The 17,608-nt window shown below is 49.8% G+C and overlaps 1 protein-coding gene across 1 annotated transcript in view; it reads right to left on the reverse strand.

The window, feature by feature from the left end:
• Positions 1-17,608, reverse strand: part of LOC137537827 (uncharacterized) — an 83,904-nt gene that overhangs the window by 2,314 nt on the left and 63,982 nt on the right. The window lies entirely within an intron of this gene.

Here is a 17,608-nt window from a genome sequence, read left to right on the forward strand (position 1 = left end):
TCTATAATAAGATTTCCAGTAGCCTGCCCCCACAGCACACCTGCAGAGACAGGCCCTGACCAAATCCAGAGGAGAAGCAGCCCTATTTGAGATAAAACAAGGCTGTCACCCTCAACCACACTTTGCAAGACTCAGACACCACTAGCAGTTGTGTGTGAACAATTCTGCTAGTCACAAACACACAGATTTCTGTGCTGCAAGGGATATCTGTCCCTGTCTATGGCAGTTACGACAATGTCACGCACTGCTGTCAAACAGCATGCATTCAGGCTGGCGTTCACGTCTTTTGGGTCAGCCGCAGGATTTGCTGGCGTAGTAGTGACACAGTGGTGGCTGCTGCTGGCACATTATGGGCACAGCGGTGGCTGCTGCTGGCATAGTAGTGACACAGTGGTGGCTGCTGCTAGCACATTAGGGGCACTGATGTGGCTGCTGCTAGCACATTAGTGGCACTGGTATGGCTGATGCTGGCACATTAGGGGCACTGGGGTGGCTGCTGCTGGCACATTAGGGGCACTGGGGTGGCTGATGCTGGCACATTAGGGGCACTGGGGTGGCTGATGCTGGCACATTAGGGGCACTGAGGTGGCTGCTGCTGGCACATTAGGGGCACTGGGGTGGCTGATGCTGGCACATTAGGGGCACTGGGGTGGCTGATGCTGGCACATTAGGGGCACTGGGGTAGCTGCTGCTGGCACATTAGTGGCACTGGGGTAGCTGCTGCTGGCACACTAGGGGCACAGTGGTGGCTGTTGCTGGCACATTAGGGGCACAGTGGTGGCTGCTGCTGGCACATTAGTGGCACTGGGGTGCAGGGCTGTGGAGTCGGTCCAAAAATCCACCGACTCCTCAGTTTAGGATTCCACCGACTCCGACTCCTCTAATTTGCATATTACAATTTTGTTGATTAAAAGTATGTAACATGAAATTCGTCTCTTAACTGCCAACGCTTAGGAATTTTACAAGACAACTGAAGTGAGAAGGATATGTAGACTACTATATTTATTCCCTTTAGACTAAAACTAGTCCTTGGTAAGAGTACTTGTAAAAGGTACAAACCGGAACAAAGAACATCTATCAGGCCCTAGGCAATGTAAGTGTGGGTACTTGTAAGAATGATGTGCAGGTACTCTGCAGGGGAATGAGGAGATTGTAAACAGACAACACCTCTGTATTCAATGTGCACAGCATTCTCAGTGGATTCCCTGCAGCTCTGTGGGGAGAGCATATGTAGAGTATAGTACTACTGTGTAACAAAGTAAACCTGAGACAGATGAAATTAAAGTTTTATACATACCTGGGGCTTCCTGCAGCCGCCTTCAGGATAATCAGTCCCTCGTTGTCCGCCTCCACCACCTGGATCTTCTGCTATGAGTCCAGGTACTTTAGCCAGTCGGGCGTAGTGCGCATGCATACACTCCGCCGCCAGGAGCGTACTACACCTGCGCAGCACTATTGCGCAGGTGCAGAATGCGGCCGGACAGCGCTGACTGGCTGAATTACCAGGACTCATAGCAGAAGATCCGGGTGGTGGAGGACAGCGAGGGACTGATTAGCCTGAAGGGAGCTGGAATAAGCCCCAAGTATGTATAAAACTTTACTTTTCATCCGTCTCAGTTACCCTTTAATTTGTAGTCACCAAACCAAATTTTAACAACATATCAAATTATTTGATTTCATCAGCAAGGGGAGTGCATACATTTGCATAAATCAGCATCAATGCAGAATTATTTCCATCTCATTGACCATCTCTATTAGGGACACAGCTACACATCAGGCTTTATTCTTACAGCATATATGTTATTTAGTATATATAAGAGATTCCTGTGTACACATCATATATACAGTCACAATCAGATATGTATATCTGACCTTAAAAATACGGGGACTGCTTTATTGAAGCAGCACAAGTAACTAATTTTGATTGGTTTATTTCATTTTTGTGGACTAAGCACAGCTATTACTGTATATATACATTATTTTTAATAACTATTATCTGAGAAATAGAACATTTTATCAAATTTTCTATTTTAATTACAGTAACAAATTCATTAGGAGTTGGAGTCGGTGCATTTTTTCCCGACTCCGACTCCAGGCACCCAAAATTGCACGACTCCGACTCCACGACTCCGACTCCACAGCCCTGCTGGGGTGGCTGCTGCTGGCACATTAGGGGCACTGGGGTGGCTGCTGCTGGCACATTAGTGGCACTGGGGTGGCTGCGGCTGACACATTAGGGGCACCGGGGTGGCTGATGCTGGCACATTAGGGGCACCGGGGTGGCTGCTGCTGGCACATTAGTGGCACTGGGGTAGCTGCTGCTGGCACATTAGTGGCACTGGGGTAGCTGATGCTGGCACATTAGGGGCACAGTGGTGGCTGCTGCTAGCACATTAGTGGCACTGGGGTGGCTGCTGCTGGCACATTAGGGGCACTGGGGTAGCTGCTGCTAGCACATTAGGGGCACTGGGGTGGCTGATGCTGGCACATTAGGGGCACAGTGGTGGCTGCTGCTAGCACATTAGTGGCACTGGGGTGGCTGCTGCTGGCACATTAGTGGCACTGGGGTGGCTGCGGCTGACACATTAGGGGCACTGGGGTGGCTGATGCTGGCACATTAGGGGCACCGGGGTGGCTGCTGCTGGCACATTAGTGGCACTGGGGTGGCTGCTGCTGGCACATTAGGGGCACTGGGGTGGCTGCTGCTGGCACATTAGTGGCACTGGGGTGGCTGCGGCTGACACATTAGGGGCACTGGGGTGGCTGATGCTGGCACATTAGGGGCACCGGGGTGGCTGCTGCTGGCACATTAGTGGCACTGGGGTAGCTGCTGCTGGCACATTAGGGGCACAGTGGTGGCTGTTGCTGGCACATTAGGGGCACAGTGGTGGCTGCTGCTGGCACATTAGTGGCACTGGGGTGGCTGCTGCTGGCACATTAGGGGCACCGGGGTGGCTGATGCTGGCACATTAGGGGCACCGGGGTGGCTGCTGCTGGCACATTAGTGGCACTGGGGTAGCTGCTGCTGGCACATTAGTGGCACAGTGGTGGCTGTTGCTGGCACATTAGGGGCACAGTGGTGGCTGCTGCTAGCACATTAGGGGCACTGGGGTGGCTGATGCTGGCACATTAGGGGCACAGTGGTGGCTGCTGCTGGCACATTAGTGGCACTGGGGTAGCTGCTGCTGGCACATTAGTGGCACTGGGGTAGCTGATGCTGGCACATTAGGGGCACAGTGGTGGCTGCTGCTAGCACATTAGTGGCACTGGGGTGGCTGCTGCTGGCACATTAGGGGCACTGGGGTAGCTGCTGCTAGCACATTAGGGGCACTGGGGTGGCTGATGCTGGCACATTAGGGGCACAGTGGTGGCTGCTGCTAGCACATTAGTGGCACTGGGGTGGCTGCTGCTGGCACATTAGGGGCACTGGGGTGGCTGCTGCTGGCACATTAGGGGCACTGGGGTGGCTGCTGCTGGCACATTAAGGGCACAGTGGTGGCTGCTGCTGGCACATTAGTGGCACTGGGGTGGCTGCTGCTGGCACATTAGGGGCAGTGGGGCGGCTGCTGCTGGCACATTAGTGGCACTGGGGTGGCTGCTGCTGGCACATTAGGGGCACTGGAGTGGCTGCTGCTGACCTATTAGGGGCAGTGGGGCGGCTGCTGCTGGCACATTAGTGGCACTGGGGTGGCTGCTGCTGGCACATTAGGGGCACTGGGGTGGCTGATGCTGGCACATTAGGGGCACCGGGGTGGCTGCTGCTGGCACATTAGTGGCACCGGGGTAGCTGCTGCTGGCACATTAGGGGCACCGGGGTGGCTGCTGCTGGCACATTAGTGGCACTGGGGTAGCTGCTGCTGGCACATTAGTGGCACTGGGGTAGCTGCTGCTGGCACATTAGGGGCACAGTGGTGGCTGTTGCTGGCACATTAGGGGCACAGTGGTGGCTGCTGCTAGCACATTAGTGGCACTGGGGTGGCTGCTGCTGGCACATTAGGGGCACTGGGGTGGCTGCTGCTGGCACATTAGGGGCACTGGAGTGGCTGATGCTGGCACATTAGGGGCACTGGGGTGGCTGATGCTGGCACATTAGGGGCACCGGGGTGGCTGCTGCTGGCACATTAGTGGCACCGGGGTAGCTGCTGCTGGCACATTAGGGGCACCGGGGTGGCTGCTGCTGGCACATTAGTGGCACTGGGGTAGCTGCTGCTGGCACATTAGTGGCACTGGGGTAGCTGCTGCTGGCACATTAGGGGCACAGTGGTGGCTGTTGCTGGCACATTAGGGGCACAGTGGTGGCTGCTGCTAGCACATTAGTGGCACTGGGGTGGCTGCTGCTGGCACATTAGGGGCACTGGGGTGGCTGCTGCTGGCACATTAGGGGCACTGGGGTGGCTGCTGCTGGCACATTAGGGGCACTGGGGTGGCTGCTGCTGGCACATTAGGGGCACTGGGGTGGCTGCTACTGGCACATTAGGGGCACTGGGGTGGCTGCTACTGGCACATTAGGGGCACTGGGGTGGCTGCTGCTGGCACATTAGGGGCACTGGGGTGGCTGCTGCTGGCACAGTAGTGACACAGTGGTGGCTGCTGCTGGCACATTAGGGGCACTGGGGTGGCTGCTACTGGCACATTAGGGGCACTGGGGTGGCTGCTACTGGCACATTAGGGGCACTGGGGTGGCTGCTGCTGGCACATTAGGGGCACTGGGGTGGCTGATGCTGGCACATTAGGGGCACTGGGGTGGCTGCTGCTGGCACAGTAGTGACACAGTGGTGGCTGCTGCTGGCACATTAGGGGCACAGTGGTGGCTGCTGCTGGCACATAAGGGGCACTGGGGTGGCTGCTGCTGGCACATTAGGGGCACTGGGGTGGCTGATGCTGGCACATTAGGGGCACTGGGGTGGCTGATGCTGGCACATTAGTGGCACTGGGGTGGCTGCTGCTGGCACATTAGGGGCACTGGGGTGGCTGATGCTGGCACATTAGGGGCACTGGGGTGACCGATGCTGGCACATTAGGGGCACTGGAGTGGCTGCTGCTGGCACATTAGGGGCACTGGGGTGGCTGCTGCTGGCACATTAGGGGCACTAGGGTGGCTGATGCTGGCACATGAGAAGCACTGGGGTGGCTGATGGTGGCACATTAGGGGCACTGGGGTGGCTGCTGCTGGCACATTAGGGGCACTGAGGTGGCTGCTGCTGGCACATAAGGGGCACAATGGTGGCTATTAGGGATACTGTGATGTGACTGATGTGTTAGTAAGGCTGTATGATAAAAAAGATAGAGGGGTCTACATGTGCCAGCAAGAGTATACGATGACAGAGGTACACAAGGACTGTCAGTAATGATGTACATCAGACAGGGGTACAGAGGTGTCTCCATATGTGAGAAACTGTGTTTGATGACAGGCTGGGAGAGATGGGGGGGGCTTATGATGGTGAATGTCAGTAAGACAGTATATAGTATCCATGTGTCAGTAGTTGTTTGATGACAAGCTGGGAGGGATGGGGCAGGGGGGGTGGGGGGTTATGATGGTGAATGTCAGTAAGACCACCAAAGTGACTGACAGGCACAGTACACACAGGGGCCCCAACCGTCCCGTTTTCGCCGGGACCGTCACGGGTTGGGGGAGGGGTCCCGCTGTCCCGGGATAGCCCCCCTTTGTCCCGGCTGGCAGCAGAGGAGGCAGCGGAGGAAAAAAAAGGATCGAGGCGCCAGCCGGCGGATGCGGTGTGCGGGATGCAGGTCTGGGTTAAACTTGTCCCCCCTCCCTCCGAATGTGCCCCCCAGTGTCCCCCTGTATGGCGAGATACAAGCGCAGCAGAGCGGCAGTCTTACCATCTTCCTCGCGTATGGCATCTCTTGCTTCCATCTACTTCCTGTGACGTCACAGGAAGCGGAGAAGACGAGATGCCCATATGCGACAAGGAATGGTAAGACTGCCGCTCTGCTGCGCTCGTATCTCGCCATACAGGGGGACACTGGGGGGCACATTCGGAGGGAGGGGGGACAAGCTTATCCCAGACCCGCATCCCACACACCGCATCCGCCGGCTGGCGCCTCGATCCTTTCTTTTACCTCCACACCCTGGGCACACTCACCCTTCTCCCCACCATTTATATATATATATATATATATATATATATATATATATATATATATATATATATATATATATATATATATATATATATATATTGACTAGGGGTGTGTCAGGGGGGCGTAGTTGGGGGCGTGGCTTAAGTGTCCCGGTTTCTCATCTCAAACAGTTGGGAGGTATGTACACATAGTACTCATGTGGTCTATATTGCTGAAGTGATGCACAGGCAGCAGAGGGCACCCCCAGCACAGCCAGACTGGACGTCTCCTTCCCTGAGGAAATCATTGCGTCACATGTCCTTTACTCGGAAGCTGCCAGCAACATTTCTAAAATGCTACAGTCCAGTCTGTAGGATTTATCCCAGGAAACAGCGCTGCAGCCATCATTCCAGTCACCAGTGACCTCCTCTACCACACAGAAAGTACTCTGCAGGCAGCCAATACAACACGACAGGAAGCACAATACAGGAAGCACTATGCAGCCAGCCTGTGGAGCTCAGGGGCAGCTTCAAAATACTACATCTGCGCATGTGCTAAGCCTCCAGGGGACATGTCAGGTGATGCAGTTTAATTCTACACGATTTTGATACTGAGCATGCGCGGCAGCGTAATCCTTAGGGCAGCATGATCAGACACAACACCGGTATGCACACGCCAGTCACTCACATAACATCCTCCTGTTTCACACACTTCCTTCCATTCTCTCTGGCTGCTTGCAGGAGATCACCACATGTGGGGGCGGGGCCAATATGGAGGGAAAAAGAAACTGGCGACATCATTGGTCAATGGGAGGGACAAAGGCTGAGGCTAGGCTGCGGTGATTGGATTAGCAGGGCTGAGGGGCGGGAAAGTCTTGTCTGCAGGCATATTTACTGGCATTGCAGCGATTCATACAGAAATCCCAGACACAAAAAAAGTAACACTATTTATAGAACGTTTGTTAATTAACAGACTGGCAATGTGTTGTGGGCGGGGTTTGGTGCTTACATCATCATTATCATCTAGCTCAGCCTGCAGCTATCCTTATGGGCTGAGGCTGAGCCTGTCACACGAAACCCCGCCTCTGACCAATCACTGGCAGGGGGCGTGGATTTGATGTGAAAAGGTGGGAGCTTTGAGTAGTACTTCTGTACTGTGCATGGGTATCAGCTGATCTAGTCTGGCGTGGAGCGCTCACAGCCTACCTGCCTGCCATCCCTTGCCTCCTCCACCAGGACCAGCAGCAGCCTCATGCCTCTACCAGGGCCAGCAGCAGAAGCCAGCCTCCTGCTCCAGCTGTCCTCACAGTAAGTAGCTGAGCTCACTCACTTGCTTTTAAAGGGAAACTTAACTGAGAGGAATATGGATGTTTCCTTTTAAACAATACCAGTTGCCTGGCAGTCCTGCTGATCTTTGGCTGCAGTAGTGTCTGAATCACACACCGGAAACAAGCATACAGCTAATCCAGTCTTCATTCAGAGCACCTGATCTGCATGCTTGTTGAGGGGCTGTGGCTAACAGTATTAGAGATACAGGATCATCAGGAGAGGTATGCAACTGGTATGATTTTTAAAAGAAAAAATCCATATCCTTCTCAGTTTAGTTTCCCTTTAAACACTACCAGTTTCTTGGCTATCCTGCTTATCCTCTGCCTGTAATCTATTTTTAGCTATTGACCCTAAACAAGCATGCAGCATATCAGGTGTTTCTGCCATTGTCACTTCAGACAAGATTATCTGATGCTTGTTTCTGGTGTGATTCAGTCACTACTGCAACCAAATAGATCAGCTGTATAGCAAAGCAAATGGTATTGTTTAAAGGGAAATACTTTTTGCAGCCTCCATATCTCTTGTTGCAGTTGTCCTTTTAAATTTTATAGATGAGGCAAAGCCAAGGTGAGCGGGATATGGAGGCTGACCTTTTTATTTCCTTTTAAATAATGCACATTGCCTGGCTGTCCTGCTGTCTGTATAACTAATATTGTGGTTTCACCCCTCCCACAGTGTGATGCCATCCTGATATGGTCCTGACAGTTTGTTGTCTGTGATCCTCATTGCATTGAGGGAAATAATGGCTTCCTATTGCCAAGCAAGCACCATCTCCCTCTGTGCATAGAACTCTGTAACATTCCATACAGATCACCTGGCAGAACTAAAGCCTCCAGTGATACATTTCAGAATAAAAGAGAGGAAAGATTTTATCATGGGCAGACACTGACTAAATATTCTATAATAAATGTTGTAAACAATAAGCAATTTTATTCATTTGTTGTTTACAGTTCATTTAAATCAGTTTAGCTTTACTTACCTGGAGCCTCCTTCAGGGCTTAAAGTCTGTGTAGTCCTCCCTGTAGTTCTGCTGTCACCTATTCTTCTGTTGTCCCCTTCGTAGCGGTGGCTTTTGTGCAAGCACAGGTGTGTGTGTGTGATGCTTGTGCTGCCTTGCCTGGGGGCATTCTATGCAGTACTATTGCGCAGAACACTCCTGGCCACAAGCGTGACCATGAGCGGTGCATGCGCAGAAGCCACTGACCTATACGGAGTGGATGAATGGGTGACAGCAGAACTGCGGCGAGGGACACAGACTTCTCGGGGCTGCAGGAAGTCCCAGGTAAATAAAGCTGCACTGATTTCATTTGTCTCATGTTTCCTTCACGTGCACCTGTAGAATGTTTATTCTTTGCCAAATTGAACCTCCCCATAAGGGAGGTTTGGAACTCAGTATGCTGAAGGGGGTTAGGGGAGCACAATTTCTTACCTGTAGTACTGTTCATGTAGCCCCTTGTCCCTGTGATGGTTGCCAGCTGTACCTGGCCGCACCTAAAAGAATTCTGCTGTACAGTGTGCTCCTGGCCACAATGCATACTACAGCTCCCAGTATACATTGCCGCTTGCATCTCCTGGCATGCATTGTGGCCGGGACTGTGCCTTTACAGTAGAATTCTGGTTGGTTGGAATAGTGAACATGGAATGGGGGCTTTACGAGTAGCCCCCAGTAGGTAAGCAATGGTGTAACCCCTGGCCTCCCAACAGCATACTGAGTTGCAAACCTCACTTATGGCGGGGTTCATTAAAAAAACATTTTTTTTCCCTCTGTACTGATGCTCGGTGTACTTTCAAGTGTACAAGCATTTATACTTGGGGCTTCCTCTAGCCCCTTGAAGCTTGTGGGCTCCCTCGCTGACCTCCTGGGCTGCTTTGTTCCTCCGCTGGCTGGAATGGGTAAAGCCATGACTGGGCGCAGCCATGATCCAATGTGCATACCTGGCTGCGTGCGCCACCCCCCAAGCATGGTGCTACTGTGGCCAGTAGCACACTGTACCTGCGCAGAATGCTCCTAGCCACAGGAGTATGATCAAGAATGTGCATGGCTGCAGATTTCCAGCACTCCCAGACTACCGAGCTAGACAGTGGAAAAATAGGTGGGACTGGGAGGATGATGAGGAAGCCCACAGCCTACAGGGGGCGCTGGAGGAAGTACTCAGGTAAGTATAAATGCTTGTAGTTCTTTGGTTTCCTTTAGGCCTCTTTCAGACAGGAGGCTGAACTGTGCGCTTGTTGGGTAGTTCAGTCTCCCATCTGCTGCCTGTCAGTGCATTTCAGGTGCAATTTAAACACAGAATTGCTGCGGTTCTTAGATGACGTTTGTCAAGCGCTAACATGCAGTGGTGTTACGCAGCAGAGCACCGTGACATGTCTAGTCTGAGCATGGCTGTGGCCACGCTTAGATCTGACTCCAGTGCTGATACCGAGGCACTAACAGGTGCCCAGCTGGTGCTGGAGAGCAGCTGACAGGCAGTGAATGAAACGCTTGTCTGAAAGTGGCCGTTTATGGTATTTCTGTGGGGGAACACAACAGCCGCTATTTAGTGGTAAACCGCTGCAGAGGGGCTCCTGATCTTCCAGGACCCTAACAACTCCCCTGGTCAATGAAATGGTAACCATTCTCTGATGTAAATTTTATGCTAATTGTATTTAATGTTTGCTGCTTAGAATTGGAAAAATAAAATATAGCCAGTTTTTGTTGAAGAGCCCCTGACTAGGGGCTCATACACACATCAGACCATAGTCTTTAGAAAATGAAAGATCACAGACCAATTTTACCCCCTTCCATGTAGTATGAGAGCCATTCTCTGCACAGTCTATTCTATGGAGCTGAACTCCCCATCAGACAGAAAACTTTGCAAGATGCTGCACACAAAGATACTGTAGACATTCAAAAGATCCGTTCCTGCAAAATGCATTCATAGTCTATGAGATCTGCAGATCATCATACACACCTTGTTTAACTGACATTCATCTGCAGATCAGATCCACCAGGATGGATTTTCAGATCTGCAGATGATTGTCTGATCTGCAGATGAATGTCAGTTAAACAAGGTGTGTATGATGATCTGCAGATCTCATAGACTATGAATGCAATTTGCAGGAACGGATCTTTTGCAGGAACAGATCTTTTGTGTCTGTGCAGCATCTGTGTGTGCAGCATCTTGCAAAGATTTTTTTTCTGATGGGGAGTTCAGCTCCATAGAAAAGACTGTGTAGGTATGGCTCTCATACTACATGAAGGGTGGTAAGATTGGTCTGTGATCTTTCATTTTCCAAAGACTATAGTCTGTGTGTGTGTATAAGCCTTTAGGATCATCAATGATAAGCAAATAATTCCAAGCTGGTGCAGGATTATGCAAGTTTTACATACAAATGTATGAAGCTTGAAAATGGACCATGACCTTGGCATAATTCATTTGTCCCATTTCCAAGCTGCATATATTTGCATATAAAATTGCATGATTCTTCTTTAACTTGGTAGTATTTGCATCTCATTGCCCCTCCCTTCTACTGCATTGTGGGAGTTCCTGCCCCCTGCACACTGAGTGGGCTCCTTAGCTCAGCCTGTAAGCTGTTTTCTGACCACAGACCATCAGTCTGTGTGTAAATTCTTGGGATTTTTTTTGGAAGGGGTAGGTTATCAAGAAGCATACATGGTGGATAACCACAGGTTAGATACATATCCTATATAATAAAAACCCCTGTGTCTCTGCGTCCTGTCCCTGTGCGTGTGTGTGTGTGTGTGTGTCCCTGCTTCCAGACCTGACAGTTTGCTGTCGGAGAACCTCATTGCATTGTGGGAAATGACAGCCTTTTCCAACTGCCAAGCATGCAACTTCTCCCTGTGTGCATGTACTGCAGACAGCCGGTGAGGACGGTCGAGTGGAACACTTCTGTCCTCGCGTTGCTGGGGGGGGGGGGGGGGGGGGGAGGCAGAGCGCCTGTAGCTTAGCGCCCATTTTTGGGCGGCTTTTTTACTAGTAGATATATAGTCCACTTTCTATCGCTTTTAGATATTCCAGGCTTGCATATTTGTATGTAGGGATGAGCAGGCAAAATTCTGTAACTTGATTTTGTAATTGTTTGTTTGTTTGTTTGGTTGTTTTGTTTTGTTTTTCTTCTCCAATACCAGTTGCTTGGCAGAGCTGCTAATTAGGGGTGGTCAATCAGATGCAAATCAGTTTGAGCTGGTGCAGTGTTTGTTTTTTGTTTTACCCCTGTAATATCGATATCTGTTAATAAACCTTTAATGACTGCCGCCTGTAGTGATCAGTAGTTATTGCTAAGGCAATAGTTTTGGGACCCAGTGCTCTACAGATGCATTGCTCTGCCATTACCTAGTGATGCATATGTACAGCACTGGGGCCCCTGCCTGTTGCCCTAGCAATCACATCCGATCACTACTGACATGTATGCTTGGGGTAATGGTCTGCTGCATGCCCAGCTAGTAGTGAAATAAGGTATTACTATTATTGGGAAGGGCCAAACTGTGGCACTTGTTGTTAGAGATGGCCCGAACCGTTCGCCGGGCGAACATCTCTGGGCTTTCTACTACTTCCGGGTCGCTATGACCCGGAGTAGTACACCTGCGCTGCCCGGCGGAGCGCTTCCTAGATCGCTCTCCTGTTGCCGGGCACTCTCTGCGCATGAGCGTGACGTCATTCATGACGTCGTGCACATGCGCGGAAAGTGCCCGGCAACAGGAGCGCGATCTAGGACTCGCTCCACCGGGCAGCGCAGGCGTACTACTCCAGGTCATAGCGACCCGGAAGTAGTAGAAGCCCCAGTGATGCAGAGATGTTCGCCGGCGAACGGTTCGGGAACCGTTTGCGACATCTCTGCTTGTCATGTGTAAACTGAAAATTTGTTTTCTGCATTCCCCCCCCCCCCCCCCCCCCCTTCCATCAATACTGTTCACAGCATGTTTTGTATTGATGTGTATAACCGTCAATACCGCTAGGGAGGTTAACAAATATATTATCTCTATCTGGAAATTGATTGTTTGGGACCACTGATGGACAAAAAAATCTCCTAACCAATCTGATCAGGTTAATTAAATCTCTATCTGATTTTTGGATCCATTCGATCAATCTGATTGAATTGGTTAGGAGATTTTTGCCTTAGTGGTCCCAAACCAGCATTCCTGAATGCTTATGTGAAGAATTGTTTGTAAACAATCGTCTGGCAAATTGTACCGTTATTGGTCACCTTTTTAAAGACTTGCTCATCCTCACTTAAGTTAGGGGTGTAAAACCATTTTTAATTCCTTTGGGTGCCAATGTTCCCATTTTTTAGCTATATTTTGTATCCTAGTTACCCCCCATCCAATTGGGGTAGAAATGTTTCAAGTGCGCAATTTGACATGTATTTTGGTTTTCAGTCATGTCTTGCCATAAACTAAATGTTTAAGCTACTGCATGCAAGACTTTCTGCATCATTTTTTTGATGACGTGATATGTTTATGCTGCCACTGGCAGTCCTTGCACTTGCTTGTGATGTTTTGGTGTGATTTGCATGCATATGTTTTATAAAAGGGAAATGTAATAGGCCATTAAATATCAGTATTCTATACACAACAGGGTCTTCCACTAGGCAACCTAGGCAGGTTGTTAAAGGAAACATTATCTGAGAAGGGATATGGATGTTTCCTTTTAAAGAGACACTGAAGCGAACGAATTTTGCCTATTTTACCTTTATAATTCACTTCAGTGCTCTAATGCCAAGTAATCCGCTGTGTCCCTGCGCTGCAGAGCCCCCAAATCCCTCCACAAATATCCACGACCAACTTGGTCGTGGATTTTGCTGCGCTGAGGGGCAGAGCTTCCAGCTGTAGCTCTGCCCCTCCTGACGTCAATCGCCATGCGATTCGCCACGATTGACGTCCAGGAAATGCCGGACAAATTCCCCCCCCCCCCCCCCCCCCGGGATTTGGGGGCTCTGCAGTGCTCATTTAGTGGCGGGGACAAGGTGGATTACTTGGCATTAGAGCACTGAAGTGAATTATGAGGTACAATAGGCAAAATTAGTTTGCATCAGTCTCTTTAAGGCTGGTTTCACAGTAGAACGTTGCGTTTTAGGGGACGTTATGGTCGTGCGCCTGTAATGTCCCACTGTGAAACCAGCTTTAACAATACCAGTTGCTTGTCAGTCCTGCTGATCTCTTTGGCTGCAGTAGTCAGAGCCGGGACAAGGTCCTTCAGCACCCAAGGCTGAGACTGCAAAGTGCGCCCCTCCATCCCTCCCACCCCATCCGTCACACACTAATTGCTATTAGACTAAGTGGCGCCCCAGGGCCCCCAACATCCCCAACACCTTAATCTCTAGTTATCTGGCTTGCAGTCACTGCTATGTATGTCCTTTTCTTATTTCTTTGTGCTTCAAACACAATTGGGAATGACAGCTGAATGAATTGTGCGCCCCCTCCTACACTGCGCCATGAGGCTGGAGCCTCTTCAGCCTCTGCCTTGGCCCTGGCAGTAGTGACCGAATCACACACCTGAAACAAGCATGCAGCTAATCCAGTCTGACTTCAGTCAGAGCATCTGGTCTGTATGCTTGTTGAGGGGCTGTGGCTAAAATTATTAGAAACACAGGATCGGCTTGAGTGAGGCAACTGGTATTAACCACTTTACCCCCGCGCGTACGGATTTCTCCGCCCCTTTTTCCATCCTTTCACCCCCAGGGACGGAGAAATCCGTACTCTGCGCACTCCCGCCGCTGTCCGCGCTCCCGCTCGTAAACACGCCGCCCGCCGCTAGTAAACACGCCGCCGCCCGCTCGCCCAGAGATCAACGAACGGGAAAATACATTCCCGTTCGTTGATCTCAGCCCCGCAATGATCTGCTGCCGCTCGGCTGAGCAGCGCGATCATTGTGAAAAAATAACAAAGTCCCAGCCTCTTTCTACTTCCTGCAAGCGTCCGGAAGGACGCTTGCAGGTCGCATGAAACAAATTTGTAATGTTGCCATCTTGTGGCCAAATAGTAAAACTACACCCTAACCATTTTTTACACACAAACTTGTTTTACACAAAAAATTAACTCCTTACCTCCCACACTCCCCAATTTTTTTTTTTTATAATTAAAAAAAAAAAATAAATGTACAATTTTAAAAAAATACATAAATAGTTACCTTAGGGACTGAACTTTTTAAATATTTATGTCAAGAGGGTATAACACTGTTACTTTATAAACTATGGGCTTGTAATTAGGGATGGACGCAAAACTGAAAAAAATGCACCTTTATTTCCAACTAAAATATTGGCGGCAAACATTGTGATAGGACATAATTTAAACGGTTTTATAACCGGGATAAATAGGCATATACATTTAATGGGTTTTAATTACAGTAGCATGCATTATTTAAAAACTATAAAGGCCGAAAACTGAAAAATAATAAAAAAAATTTCCCACATTTTTCCTATTTTCCCATTAACCTCCTTAGCGGTAACCCCGTGTGTGACACGGGGTAAGCCGCCGGAGGGTGCCGCTCAGGCCCTGCTGGGCTGATTTACTTAATTTTTTTTTTTGCTGGACGCAGCTAGCACTTTGCTAGCTGCGCCAGCACCCCGATCGCCGCGCGCCCGATCGCCGCTATCCGGTGCGGCGCGCGGCCCCCCCCCCCCCCCCAGACCCCGAGCGCTGCCTGGCCAATCAGTGCCAGGCAGCGCCGAGGGGTGGATCGGGTCTCCCAATGACGTCCCGACGTCGGTGACGTCATTCCGCCCCGTCGCCATGGCGACGGGGGAAGCCCTCCAGGAAATCCCGTTCATGCGCCAGCACTCTGATCGCCGCCGGCCCCCGCCCGATCGCCGCTATCTGTTGCAGCGCGCGGGCCCCCCCCCCCAGACCCCGTGCGCTGTCTGGCCAATCAGTGCCAGGCAGCGCCGAGGGGTGGTTCGGGACTCCCAATGACGTCCCTGACGTCGGTGACGTCATCCCGCCCCGTCGCCATGGCGACGGGGGAAGCCCTCCAGGAAATCCCGTTCTTTGAACGGGATTTCCTGATCGCCTATCGCCGGAGGCGATCGGCGGGGCAGGGGGGATGCCGCTGAGCAGCGGCTATCATGTAGCGAGCCCTCGGCTCGCTACATGATTTAAAAAAAAACTGCTGCGCTGCCCCCTGGCGGTATTTTTCATACCGCCAAGGGGGTTAAAACACATTTAGAATAAAATTATTCTTGGCATAATGTCCCACTTAAAGAAAGCCTAATTGGTGGCGAAAAAAAACAAGATATAGTTCATTTCATTGCAATAAGTAATAATAAAATTATAGACGAATGAATGGAAGGAGCGCTGAAAGGTGAAAATTGCTCTGGTGGTCAGGGGGTAAAACCCCTCAGTTGGGAAGTGGTTAAAAGGAAAAATCCATATCCTTCTCAGTTTAGATTCCCTTTAACCTCCCTAGCGGTATGAACAGATATATCCATCCATAAAAACATGCTGTTAGCAGTATAAACGTGTATAAACGTGCATACACATCAATACTCTCCTGCACTGTATACTAGACCCTTGCTTGACACATTTTGGCAAGTTACAGGAAAAAAAGTTTTACAAATAAATGTTATCACTTTTTACACAGAAATCCTGGGAAAATTGAACGCCAGGGAGTTAAAGGACATCCAAGGTGAAAATAAACTGATGAGAAAAACAGTTGTATCCTCCTTCTCCTAAATTTTTTTTTTTTTTTTTTTTTTTTTTTTTTTTTTTTTTTTTTTTTTTTTTTTTTGTTATCCCACAGTTTTTTTATTATATTTTAAATCTATTTTTTTAGGTTTTTACTGTTTCATTGTCTCTGCTCAATGGCACCTTCATTCCTTCATTAAAGTATGCTAGAGCTCAAATCTATGAATTATTGACCCTTTTTATCTCTTTCCTGCTCCAGGAAGCAATTTACTGACAAGGAATTACAGCCATAAAACACTTTCCTATCAGCGTGGGTTATGCTATAGTCTGAGCCAGTCTGACCCGGTCCCGACCTGGACAGAAAGTGTCACTTGCATACCTGATGTTTAACTCTTTCAGGCAGAGAAGGAGGAAAAAAGGAACACAGCCTAGTTATTTGTGTGCTTGGCACTGTACATATACATGTCCATCTCATCATGTGACATGTCACCTCGGTTGTCCTTTAAGGGGTGAAGCAAGTGCAAATGGCACCTGAGGTTTTGGCGTTGCCATAGGCCGTAACAGGAATTGCAGCTAAAGCGGCACTCAGGGCTGGGGCACACTGAGCGGCTATTTGAGCGTTTCTGCAGCCGCTTGCGGCTGCAGATACGCTTGGTCAATGTATCTCAATGGGGTGGTTCACACCAGAGCGGGAGGCGTTTTGCTGAAACACATACTCCCGTGGTGAGGCACTTTTTTTTGGATTGCGAAGGCGTTTCTGCCTCCAATGTAAAGTATAGGAAAAAGGCAAACCGCTCTGAAAAACGGCAGTTCAGGTTTTGCAGGCTTTCTTTTTTACAGAAGCTGTTCAGTAACAGCTTTACGGTAACAATATATGAAATCTACTACACCAAAAACGCTTCACAAAATGCTAGCTGAAACGCTACAGAAAAATAAGAAAAAGCGTTTCAAAATCTGCTAGCGGGTTTTGGTGTGCACCAGGCCTCAGACAGTAATTTTGGGTGCCGTCAAGACGCAGGCCAAATGACTTTGATAACGTGTAATAAAATTTGGCTGTCAGCAGTAGCTTGCAGCTGGGTTGCGTATTTACCCACTGTCCATGGCGACCTGGAGGGGGAGTGATTAATGCCGCCAGAATGTTTGCAGTAGGCGGGTGAGCAGTTTCTTTACCCTGCGCCCAAATTACCTGCTGGCTTAATTTTATTTGTGCGTTAAGGGGTCCACCTGCCACCACCTCCTCCACTACAGCTTATCATAAAGGCCACAAGGGGGTGCTAAATGTAATGGGGCCCTAGGCAAGGTGGTACATCTTAATCTGATTCTATGTAGTAGTGAATGTGTACATTCAATGTAACTTTAAAGGCCCAGTGTCACAAACAATACTGTCAAGGAGTGAAGTGTACAAGAGTGGAATTCATCAGGATGTTTTCATTTGTGGACAGAAAATGTATAAACTTCCTGAAATCAATCCTGTGCCTGTACTGGTGTTGGGATGCACTACTTCTGTGTAGGGGGAGCATAATCACCCAGCTGATTCATGTATGCTCCCCCAGCCTACATAGACCGTTCTTAACCA

This window comes from Hyperolius riggenbachi, chromosome 11 (assembly GCF_040937935.1).
Source record: "Hyperolius riggenbachi isolate aHypRig1 chromosome 11, aHypRig1.pri, whole genome shotgun sequence".
NCBI classification, from domain to species: Eukaryota; Metazoa; Chordata; class Amphibia; order Anura; family Hyperoliidae; genus Hyperolius; species Hyperolius riggenbachi.